This window comes from Carica papaya, chromosome 1 (assembly GCF_054855325.1).
Source record: "Carica papaya isolate Zhongbai chromosome 1, ASM5485532v1, whole genome shotgun sequence".
In the NCBI taxonomy this organism is placed as follows: Eukaryota; Viridiplantae; Streptophyta; class Magnoliopsida; order Brassicales; family Caricaceae; genus Carica; species Carica papaya.
Genome location: NC_142309.1, coordinates 10282195 through 10295627, shown reverse-complemented (window position 1 = coordinate 10295627; position 13433 = coordinate 10282195).

Sequence of the window (13433 nt, the reverse complement as noted above, 5' to 3'; positions counted from 1 at the left end):
ATGAATATTTGCACACTTGCGCATATATTAACCATGTGAGTTATTAGTGGAATAGATACTTGTAATATATAAAAGCCCAAAATATGGGTAATAAAATAATACTAAAATTTATTAATTTGTAGAATTAGTTTAAAATTTAGGGTTACATTCATTATACAATTTGATTAAAATAAGAATACCTTTAAAGAACATAAATAAAAAAGTGTAATACGGAAAACCTATGAGAAGAACCTCCGCTGTGCAACTGGAAAAACGAGAGGCAACCTTCTACCTAGTTTTTTTATTGCTCAGGATCCGAGTCTTGATCGTCCTGCTCTAAAATAGTTAATAATAAAAGAATGACCTACAATAGCTCAGTAAGAATATCAATGTCTTACTACTGATATGAAAAATCAAGGGTTTGTAGAAATCGTAAAACAACCAATGGAGCTCATTTTTCTTTCTTAAGTAAATTCATTTAACTGAAAATGTTAATTCTTCACTCATCCGTAAGTTTCTAAATGCCATTTATAAAGATAAGAATCAGAATCGTAATTCGCACTATGCATTCTAAAAGACCAATAGTAATTAATATTTACCATTTTTATTTACTTACCGATGCTGCTAGGGGTCCATAGAGGTCTCCACTACACGTGGACCAAACATCCATTCAATTAATCAAATGGTCGTCCCTATATCCTGTCTGGTAATGGGCGCTAAACATACCGCCACCTCAACCCCATCAAGTAATGAGCGTGATCAAACTAATTCCCAACTCCATCTGATATAGGCCTTCTCAGTCCCGTTTGACTGAGGATAACGTTCACAATAGGGTTTACCCTATGTACCAGGTTCGTACATACTTTCCCATAACACCTACTAAGCTCTTTAATTTAACAATGTTGCTTACATGTACAAGTTTCTATTACTATCTAATCATCAAATACGTTCAAAACTCATATTTCATAATTACAAGAAAATGAAACAATCAATTAATGAAGCGATATAAATTAAAACCCAACAGCTCAAGAAACATAATTAAGACATTAGTTGCAACTGATATAACGGAATAAAAATGAAAACAATTTGAGTAAACTTAATAGACAAAAAACATAAAAAATAAATTAAAATACACTAAGATAAAACGAAGTAACGATAAGCAATTGAGGATATAACAATAAATAGACAACACGGATAAGCTAGAAACAATTATAAACTGACCAGTTACTGATTTCATCGGTGACTTGTATTTAATTAATCAAGGGGTCGTCAACCATTTATAATTTTCTATTTATTATTAATTTTACTTTTATTTAACTGTAATAGGAGAAAGGGTTAGAGATTCTTACTCTGGATCGATGTCCAAAACACCATATTTTCTACTAAGCTTTTCGGTGGTTCCCATTTTCTGAATTTCTTAGATTTTTCTATTAAAACCAAAACATACGTCAAATAATGTGAAAATACCCAAAAACGGCCTAAAAGGGAAAAAAAAAACTCACTGGGGGTCGGTTTAGGGTTCTGACACAATGGTGCCGTCGTGCTCCGCAATTGGTTCTACTTCTATGGCAATTCCTCCTCTTGGTTAGGCCGGTTTCGACTGGTTCTGGGCAAAAACCTATTCACTTCGGGGTTAGGCAGTGTCTATTAGTGAAAAAAAGAAGAAAATCAAAACTTATCGGTGGTTCTGGCTTTCCGGTGCAGTGGCTCTACTAACCTCCGCCACTTCTTCCTAGTGGTTGCAGCTTTTCTTTGGGTACCCTACACCAAAAACATGTTAGATGGTCTAGGGTCGAAAAACAGAAGGAAATGGGAAAAGGTTCAAGCTCATAGGAGTGTTTTCTGGTTTCCAGTGCGGCGGCTCAACCGATCTCCACCCTTCGTTTTTAGCTTCCCCTCGGGTTTTCCTGCAACAAGAAAGGGTCTTGGGTAGCTTGGAATAGAAAAATAGGACGAACAGAAGAAAATTGCACTTACCAGTGTCGATTTGGGTCTCCGTTGTAGTGGCGACGGTGGTCGGCTTCTCATATGATCGCCATTCTTCTTTTTTTTAGTTAACTAGTGTGCGGGTCGGGTTAGGATTTTGGTGGAAAATGAGTTTAAATACTCCTCTTCTCTCGATCTAGGTTGACTGTTCAGGTCCCCGTGGATCAATCTTAGCTGTCGGATCCCATTTATTTGGGAAACAAATTCGGACCATCTGATTGAAGGTACGCGGACCGTTCGATTGTGCCTAATGGGGGAATAGATCTGGACCATTCGTGCATGTGCGAGTGAATACAGGACATTAGATCATTTGGCATGCCGATTGCCTATGTGGCCTCCCGCGTGGAACGCATGCTGACATGTTTGCCACGCAGTACACGACGACTAGTCATGCTACTGACGTGATCGTCCTATGTGACCACTTTTTCTATTTTGCACTTTGGCCCCAATTTTTAATTTTTCATTTCAAATGGGTCATTCCTTATTTCTAATTTGGGCCATTCCTTTTAAAATTATTTTCAAATATATCCAAAATGCATATTTCTCAAAAAATTTTAAAAAATTAAATTTAAAAATTTATTATTCTTATTGAAATTAATTTATGCCATCTCGAGCCTAAATTCCAGGTTCGAGATGTTATAACTCTCCCCCCTTAAGAAAATTTGTTCCGTCAAATTACTGTCCCTAACCAAATATTTGAGGATATCAAGCCCTGAAGTCTGATTCTAACTCCCAAGCGACCTCGTCCTACTAGTGATTTTGCTCTAGTACTTTAATAAAATGGATTTTCTCTATTGTGAAGTACTCTGGTCTTTCAGTCTAAAATACTAACCGGTAACTCCTCTTAAGATAAATCCTCCTAAAGTAGAAGTGGTTTGTAGGACAAAATATGTGAGAGATCGGGATTATACTTAAGTAGCATTAACATATAGAAGACGTTATCGACTCTGGATAGTTCTGGAGGCAGTGTTAGTCTGTAGGCAGATATCCCAATTCTGTCCAAAATCTCAATTGGTCCAATGAACTAGGGGTTCAACTTTTCCCTTTTTTCAAACCTGGTGATACTCTTAAAGGGAGTGATCTTAAGAAAAACTCGATAGCATTTTTCAAATTCCAAATCTCTTATTCGAGTTTTCGCATTACCTTTTTGTCTACTCTGAGCCGTCTAAATATTTTTTCTGATCTTTACAATCTTCATTGTAGTCTCATCTACAAGATCTGTACTAATCAAATTTTTATCGCCCACCACTTCCCAACAGATCGATGATTTATAAATTCAGCCATACAATACCTCATTTGGAGCCATACCAATAATCGCCTTATAACTGTTATTATTGATGAACTCTACCAGGGGTACGTGGTCATCCTAATGCCCTCCGAAATCTAGAACAAGAGCCATGAGCATATCCTCCAGTGGGCGAATAGTTCACTCTGATTGTTTATCTGTCTGGGGTGGAATGTTGTACTAAGAGATAATTTTGTCCCCATTGCTTGTTGAAAACTTATCTAAAACCGAAATGTAAACCTGGGGTCCCTGTCCGATATCACTATCACTAGAACTCTATGTAGTCTGACTATCTTCTGAATATAGATTCTAGCTAGTTTGTCAAAGGGATCAATCATTCTGATGGCTAGAAAATTAGAGGACATAGTGAGTCAGTCAATAATCACCCAAATTGCATCGTGTCTCGAGCGTACCTTAGGCAATCTTGTTATAAAGTCCATGGTGATATATTTCCATTTTCACTCCAGAATTGGTAACGGCTGAAGTAGCCCACCTGGGCGTTGATGCTCTGTTTTGTCATGTTGGCATATAAGGCACTTAGAGACAAGACCAACAGTTTTTTTTTTATCCCGCTCCACCAGAATTGAGGTCGCATGTTTTGGTACATCTAAATACTTCCTGGATGCATGGTGAACTTCGAACTGTGAGCATATATCATGATATCCTCTTTCAACTCCCTATTACTAGAAATGCATAACCTATCATGGAACCTGAACAACTCATCGGCAAAGACTCAGAATTTTGGATTCAAACCCTGTTCTGTATCCTTTTTAGAGCCACTAGAGTGGGATCAGTCAGTTGAGTCTCTCCTATTTTCTGGATTAATTCGGGTTGCACTACTAAATGGGCTAGACATGTGACCCTTTTCAAGTCTTGACACTGTATCTGTTGTGTAGTCTTTATTATCCTGTACTCAAAAATCATTATGTGAGCTAACATATTTGTATTCTTCCTACTGAGGGTGTTGGTTATCACATTACCCTTACCTAGATGGTACAAGATCTTACAATCATAATCTTTGAGGAGTTGTATCCAACGCCTCTAATGCATGTTGAGATCCTTCTATGTGAATATATATTTTAAGCTCTTATGGTCTGTGTAGATTTTAAATGTTTTCTCATATAAGTAATGATATTAGGTTTTTAAGGTGTGGATAATGGCGGTAAGCTTCAAGTCCTGGGTAGGGTAATTCTTTTCATAAGTTTTTAACTGTATGGACCCATAAGTTATGACCTTTCTGTGATGCATCAGAACGCAACCCAATCTTTGGTAGGACGCGTAACTACATATTGTATATCCACCTATTCTATTCAGCATATCCAAGATTGGTACAGTAGTAAGTCTTTCATTAAGTTCTGTAAAGCTCTTTTCACATTTCTCATTCCACTCAAACTTGACATTTTTCTTCGTAAGTCATGTTAGGAGGGCGACTATACTTAAAAATCCTTCTATAAACCTGTGGTAATAAACTGTCATACCCAAGAAGCTTCGAAGTTCCTTAACTGAAGACAATTGTTTCCAACCCATCACTGCATCAATATTGTTGGGATTCCCTGACACTCCATTTTTTGATATTATGTGTAATTGGAAGGAAGTCTGCTCAAGCCAATGCCCATACTCATTTTTGCATATAGTTTTTTTTCCTGAGAACCTGTAAGACCTGAGTCATATGCTGAGCGTGTTCCACTCTGCTTTTAGAATAGAATAGGATATCATCAATGAATATTATGAAAAACTGAACTAAGAACAGACTGAAGACCCTATTCATCAATTCCATAAAGATCACATATGCATTAGTTAATCTGAATGACATGACAAAGAACTCATAGTGCCCATACCGGGTCCTGAAAGCCATTTTAGGGATGTCTTCTGCCTTGATCTTCACTTGATGGTATCTTGAATGCAGGTCGATCTTGGAAAAAATCTGTGCATCTTGTAATTGGTCGAAAAGATCATCAATCTTGGAGAGTGGGTACTTGTTCTTAATTGTAACTATATTCAGTTTTCTGTAGTCAATACAAAACCTCAAGGACTGATCACTTTTTCTTACGAACGTGACTCCGGCACCACAAGGGGATATGCTATGTTGAATGAACCCATTATCTTGTAGATTCTTGATCTGTTTTCTCAATTCTTCCATCTCGATATGACTCATTCAGTATGTGACAATCGAGATAGGTTGAGTGTCATGCTAAAGATCTATGGTCAATTTGATGTCTCGATCTACTAGCAGTCCTGGTAGCTCATTAGTGAATACGTTTGAAGAATCACAGACAATAGGAATATCTTCAATGCAAATCTATTTCTAGGGTTTGCTTAACATGGAAAAGAATAGTTGGGTCAAGGACATTTAATAAACAATGGAGTTACCTCATTTGAACAATATCTAAAATTTTTATTAATTTGTGAAAGACTCTTCGTTAGGAATGTTGAATATAAGTTTATTATAAAAACAGTCTACAGTAGCGTGATACACTGCTAACTAGTTCATTTCCAGAATTATATCAAAATCCTCTATGTCTAATGCTATTAGATTTATGCTCAATTTCCTACCTGCTATTTCTATGATATAAGCTTTGTATATAACATTATCCAGTAATGTCTTGCTCCCAAATGTTGACACAAACTAAACAGAATTAAGGCTTTCAGGTAACACATTTAAATTTTAAGTAAAAGCATGTGAAACAAAAGAATGTGAAGTACCAGTATCAATCAAAACATGTGCAAGGTGGTTGTAAATAATATACGTACCCTGTATCACATCCGAGTTGGCTTCAACATCCTTTTGGGTGAGTATATAGACTTTACCCTGAATTGTGGGTCTAGTTTGATTCTAATTCTGCGAACACTCTCTCACGTAGTGCTGGGTACTCCCGTATATGCAGTAAGTGTTGTTGAAGAGATAGTAAGCTTCATGATCCTTGCCACAGTACTGGTAAATCTTGTCGCGTCCTATTACTGAGGCCTGAAAAAGAGCTTGAGTTGCGGGCTTTGGTCTCTTGTTTTGCTGGTTCAGTGTAATAGGTGTTGGCCTGCGATGTGAGACTGGGGGCTTGGAGTTGCACACTACCAAAAAAAAAATGCAGAGGTTCATTTCTATCAATTATGTCTTGCCCAAGACTACTGAATAAGTGCTAAGCTTGAAGATATACAATTGTTGTTTGATCTCAGGATGGAGACCCCACTCAAACCTTCTTACCTTATTGCCTTCTTTAGTCATGCTCTAAAGAGAGTATCAGCCTAACTCTAGGAATTTCTGAGCATATTCTGTTACTGACAAATCTCCTTAGACTAGGTGGACAAACTCCATCTCCTTCAGATGTCGGAGGTGTTTTGGAAGGTACTCAGCATTGAAGGCTATTAGAAACTATTCCCAAGCGATTGGAGTGGGTAGAGTAGTCTGCTTCAGTTGCCACAAACGCCCTGCCTCACCTATAAGCATGTAAGTGGCAAGAATAACCTTCTGTTCGAGAACTACTCTAAAGGTCGCGAATGCCTTCTCTATCTCTACTAACCAATATTCAGCTTCTTCAAAAGTGGATGCCCCTATAAACATAGATAGATTAAATCTCTTGTACTTCTCTATGTAGCTGGATCCATCATAGATGGAACTAGATCCTGCTGAAGGGGAACTGGATTATGCTAGGGAGGAACTAGATGGCTCTGTGGCAGCACCTGATTGTATGGTAGGGACACCGGATTATTTTGTGGTGGTGCTACATGATACGGTGGAGGAATAGAGTTATACCATGGTGATACTAGATCATCTTGGTGTGGAGGTGGCTCATACTGTGGCAGTGGTGGAGGGGGATCAGACAACTCCTTTCTCTCCTCCCTAGTCTGCTAGGCAGAGATGAGTCTTTTAAGCATCTCGAAGAATCAATCAACATTCCCCCGAAGTGATCCTTCCCGAGCTGCTCTATTTGGTGGGGACCTTCCTCTCCTTATGTTCTTGTACCTACATTTCACAATAAAGGTTTGAGATTCGGGTTGCATCGAATTACACTAATTCTATGTGTAAAGAATGGTTATGAGGAACTTGGCTCTAACACAAACTATAAAAGCCCAGAATATGGGTGATAAAATAGTACTGAAATTTATCAATTTGTGAAATCAATTTAGAATTTAAGGTTATATTCCTTACATAATTTGATTAAAATGCCTAATAGGACTATGGGAATGCCCTTAAAGAACATAAATAAAAAAATATAATACAAAAAACCTATGTGATCAACCTCCACTACACAACTGGGGAAACGAGAGGCAACCTTCTACCTAGTTTTCTTGTTGTTCAGGATCCAAATCTTAATCATTCTGATATGAAATGATTAATAATAAAAGGGTGAACTACACTAACTCAGTAAGAATATCAACGCCTTACCACTGATATGAAAAATTAAAAGTTCGTAAAAATCATTTAACTGAAAATGTTAATTCCTCACTACTTTAAGTTCTCAAATATAATTTATGAAGATAAGAATCAGAATAGTAATTCGTATTATTAATTTGACTTTAGTTTAACTGTAATAGGAGAAAGGATGAGAGATTCTTACCTTTTGTCGGTGTCCGAAACATCGCATTTTTTATTATGCTTCCTGACAGTTTTCGGTTCCTAAATTTCTTGAATTTTTCTACTAAAACTAAAATGTATGTCAAATAACATAGAAATAGGCAAAAAAAAATGCCCAAAAAAACCTCACCAAGAGCTAGTTAAGGGTTTTGGCATGGCGACGCCGTCGTGCTTCGCCACTAGTTCCACCTTCTGTAGTGGTTCCTCCTCTCGTTCAGGCAAGTTTTGGTCGGTTCTAGGCAAAAATCTGTTCATTTCGGGGTTAGGCAGTGTTTGTTGGCAGAAAAAAAAGAAAACTAAAACTTACTAGTAGTTTTGGCTTTTTGGTGCGGTGGCTTCGCTGCTTTTTCCTCGCGGTCGCGGCTTTACTTCAGCTACCCTACAATGAAAGCATGTTAGATGGTCTAGGGTCGATAAACGGAAGAAAATGAAAAAGGGTTTGGACTCATCAGAGTGTTTTTCAGTTTCGGGTGCGGCTGCTCAACCAAGCTTCGCCCTCTATTTTTGGTTTTCCTGCAACAAGAAGGGTTTTTGGTAGCTTTGAATGGACAACGGGATGAAGAGAGTAAATTGCACTTACGACATCGATTTGGATCTTTAGTGTGGCGGCACGGTGGCCGGTTTTTCCTCTGGCTGCCTTTTTTCTTTTTCTCTAACGAACTAATGTGCAGCTAGGTTAGGATTTCGGTAAAAGATGAATTTAAATACTCCTCTTCTCTCGATCTGGGTCGTCCGTTTGGGCCTGCGTGGACTGATCTCAGCTGTCGGATCCCATTTATTCAAAAAATAAATTTGAGCTGTCCAATTGAAGGCATGCAGACCATTCGATTATGCTTAATGGAGGAATGGATCCGGGCCGTTCGTACGCACGAGATTAAATTTGGGTCCTTGGATCACTTGGCATGCAGATTCCCCACGTGGCCTCCCACATGGAATACGTGTTGGCATGTCTGCTAGTGACGCACGACGACTGATCGTGTTGGTGACGTGACATCCTACGTGGCTATTTTTCCTATTTTTGCACTTTGGCCCCAGTTTTAATTTTTTATTTCAAATGGGTTCTTCCTTATTTCCAGTTTTGTTCATTCCTTTTAAAATTATTTTCAAATATATCCAAAATTCATGTTTCTCAAAAATTCTAAAAAAATTAAACTTAAATATTTATTATTATTATTGAAACTAATTTATGCCATACCAAGCCAAAATTTCAGGCTCGGGATGTTACATAATAACTAAAAATTTCACCAATCTGAACTATATTACAAAAATTATGTGTTTGTATTTCTACAATTAGATATTTTGAAGGACTAGATGCTTGATTGTCCATTCTTGTGATCTTTGCCACAATCCAAAATTTTTTCCACGAGTCATTATGACTTTTTCATATTATAACGAATTAAAGAAATAATAATTCATTGCACAAAATGAGCAGAATATGATACAATAAAATTGTCTTCAGTAATCATAATATTTAACAAATGAATAAAAATATTAGATAATTATATGTTATTACATCCCTATGTGATTGACTTACATATGGTAAATTACTAACAACAATTCTAAGCTTTTCATCTTGAAACTATGTGACAAAGTTTGATAATTTTCAAGCTAGAAAATTAAATCCAAGGTTGTCTTTCATCGCTATGGATCTCCCATAAGCACAATCATACATACTACTTATATGTAGATCTTATCTAGGTGCTGAGAATCATTTAGCATATGACATTCATCTTCTATTTGTTAATAATATTTTATCATGCAAGTCAATCCCATACGAGATGTAGTGGGTCCATTGTAGCTCTAATTCAAATATAAAAGATATTTAAAACTAAATATTTGTAGGCAATATAAGCATTGCTATTTGGAACAAATATTACTTAAATTGAAAAAAAAAACTCTTAATAATAATATATCAAAAAGCTTTATTATTTGACAAATGCTCAATTAGAATGAGTTAGAAAGTCTAAAGATTCAAAAGTAAGTAAAACTAGGGTGACAACTTAATAAATGGTTAGAAGCACCTAATTTCAAGGTTAGAGGGGCTTGAAGCAGTAAAAAAATAGAGTTTGGTATCATGTGACGCGTCTAATATACCGATAGTATATTAAGGCAGTGTCATGTAAGTAGACGTGGTAAAGAAGACCCAGAGCATGTGGAACAAAATTCAAAATTTTTCATATTGAATATTCAACATATGAACACTTTATCACAAGTATTTAGTCAATAATTAAAATCATACCACATTTATATATGCAAAAGTATCTATAGAGAATTAGGTATCTAATATCATGTAAGAATATGTGTAATGACCCGGAACTTAAAAAAAATAAATTTGGGTTTTTAAATGCAGAAGTAAGTAATAATATTAGGGTTTATATTCTTTACACAGTAAATTATAATGTCTAATAGGGGTACGAGAATATTCCTATTACACAGCTCGTAAAGAGAAGCAAACATATGATTTAAAACAAACAGATAAATGTTCTAGGGGTTTAACCTCCAATAGCTCTTGAAGAATTTTAGAATGTAAACTACTTACAACTTTCTTACTTATTGGAATATGGATCTTGGTTCTCTTGATATGAAATAATTAATAGAAGAGTGAGCTACACTATCCCAGTAAGAATATTACACTAATCACTAATACGAAAAAATGAATGTTGGCCAAAATCACAAAACAACTAATAGAGTCCTTAATTTGAGTAAATTAATTTAACATTAAAACATTTACTCCATATTTACCTAAAAATCAACTTTTGAAAACCAATATCCATACAACATTTCAATTTCATGCACAAGTGAACAAAATTAGTAATTCTTCTTTTTAACCTGCTTACTGAAACCCTAGGGGGTCCATAAGGATATATCCCCAAACTCGTGAACCCAATCTCTAGATTTATCAATTAACTCGGTCATCCCTATAGCTCGTCTGGTAATGAGCACCAAACACACCATCACCTCAATATCCCGTTCGGTATGAGGGTGAACAATATCTCTCAAACACTTTCGGTATGGGACTTCTCAACCCCGTCTGACTGAAGTAATAATGTCCACAGTAGGGATTCACTATGTATCGGACCTATCTGCCTTTCTCCAGAATACCTAATAAGCATTTCATATAAAGATCTCCATCAACAAAACAACTATTAATCGCATAACAATATTTTATTTCATATTCACAGATAAATTAAACGACATTTAAGCAAACAATACAATTTCATACCTTAATAATTAAGAAACGTACTCAGAGCCTTTATTTCCAATCAGTCAATCAGATCAAGAAAATAACGATTAGATAATCAATAAACGAAAAAATAATTAAAAGTAAAAATTAAAGTACACGGCAGAACAATAAGCAATTTAGGCAGCATAGGAAAATGAATAGGCAACACAGACAAACTAGGGCAAATATGAACTCATCGGTTCCCCCTCCACTTGACCTATAATTATTTTTAAGATTATCACAAAATAAAATATATTCTATTATTAAGCTTCAATTCACTGTAATAGAGAATTGGGTGAGGGATTCATACTCAGATCAGTGTTTTGACATGTTATGCTACCCATTACGCCTCCTGACGGATCCCAAATTTCTTGAATTTTTTCTGTTGAAATTAAAATATTCGTTGTGTACCTAAAAATACTCTAAAAACCCAAAATTGGTGTTAAAAAATATTTTCGGCCAATTTTAGGGTTCCCGCTTCAGCGGCGACTCTATCACCCACGGCAGCGGTTCGCCTTGACCTTGCCGATTTTGGTCAATTTTAGTCGGTTTTACACGTATCCCTGTGGAAAACTATGATAGGAAGTCTCAGTTTGCAAGAAAAATAAAAAACCGAACCTACCGGCGGGGAGTGTCTTCGGGTGCAACGGCTCTGCCAGTTCTCCTTCACGGCTGGGGTTTCTTCTTTGGCTAACCTGCACAAAAAGGGATGATGAACACAATGGTCAAAGAATCGTGTGAAACAGAAAACAGGAAAGGGGTCATCAGAGAGGGTTTAATGTTTTGGCCGTTACGGCTAAGCTATGTTTTGCCTGCGGTTTTGCCTCACCCGCCGTCTATTTTGCTTTACTATGGCCATAAGGAGGCACATAATTGAATTCCAAGCAATGAGGGAAAAATTTTACTTTTTCTATGGTCGGTGGTGGCTCCGTTGGCGTGGTGGCTAGTGATGGGTCTCCTTCTCCGACATTTGGTTCTTCTTCTTCAGTGAGGGCAGATGCAGCTATGGTTAGGGTTCTCTAGAACACGATATTTAAATATTCATAATGTGTTGATCTGGACCGTCCATTCGGAGATACGTGGATTTCTCTCGTCCGTTGGATTTATCTTATTTGAAAAATAAATCTGGGTCGCACGATCATATTGAATTTGACCATTCGATTGCGCCTAAAGAGAGAACACATTTGGGTCGTTCACATGCGTGGGATGAGATTTAGACCGTCATATCGTCGTGCATGTGGATTGCTCGCGTGATTGCCCGCGTGGTGCCGATGTCAGCAAGGTTACCACGTGGCGTGCTCTGGTTCGCTGGGGCTGCTGAATGGGTCGTCACACGTGGCTAAACTTTTTTTTTTTGTATTTTAACCCCTGTTTTCAAATTTTCTTCCAAAATCACCTCCCGAATTCAAATTTTCACCAATTTTCTCTAAAATTATTTTTAATTTCGAGCTTAATTTATTTTTTTCTCAAAAATTCAACAAAATTAAATTAAAATAATTATTTTTATAATTTTTTATAAATAAATAAAATAAAATAAAATCATCACAGGCCGATTTTCGAGCCTGGGCATTACTACTCTCCCTCCTTGAGAAAAATTTGGTCTCTTAAATTTGTTACTCTCTCATTTAGTTAAACAATTGAGGGTACTGTACTTTGAAGTTCGATTCTATTTCCTAAGTGGTCTCTTTCTGTGTGTAATTCTACTAGTATGAACTAAGATAAATATGAACTAATCGATTCTGACTCCACAAGTGACCTGTAATTATTTTTAGAATTTTTTTAATTTTTCACAAAATTCAAGATATTCGATTATTAAGCCTCAATTTACCGTAACAGGAAATAGGGTGAGAAATTCTTACCTAGATCGATGTTTCGACATGATGTGCTACCCACTATGCCTCCTGACAGGCCCCAGGTTTTTTGAATTTTTTTCACAAAAATTAAAATACTCGTCACTTACTCAAAAATACCACAGAAACTCAAAATCGGTATTAAAAACTATTTTCGGCCAATTTTAGGGTTCTGGCGTCGGTTCCAGCACTGGTTCACCTCGGTCTGACAAGTTTTGGCTGGTTTTACACGCATCCCTTCGAAAAAAACATGTTAAAAAGCCTCAGTTGACCAGAAAAATTAAAAAATCAAACCTACCGGCAACGAGGGGGGGTCTCCGAGTGTGACGGCTCTGCCAGTTCTCCTTCGCGGCTGGGGTTTCTTTTTTGGCTAACTTGCACAAAAAGAGACGATCAACATAATAGTCAAAATATTGTGTGAAATGGGAAACGGGTTGGGAGTCATTGGAAAGGGTTTAGGGTTTTGGCCGCAGCTGTTCCACTGGGCTTTACCCGCAGTTTTCAGCTCATCCACCATCCCTTTTGCTCCGATATGGCCAC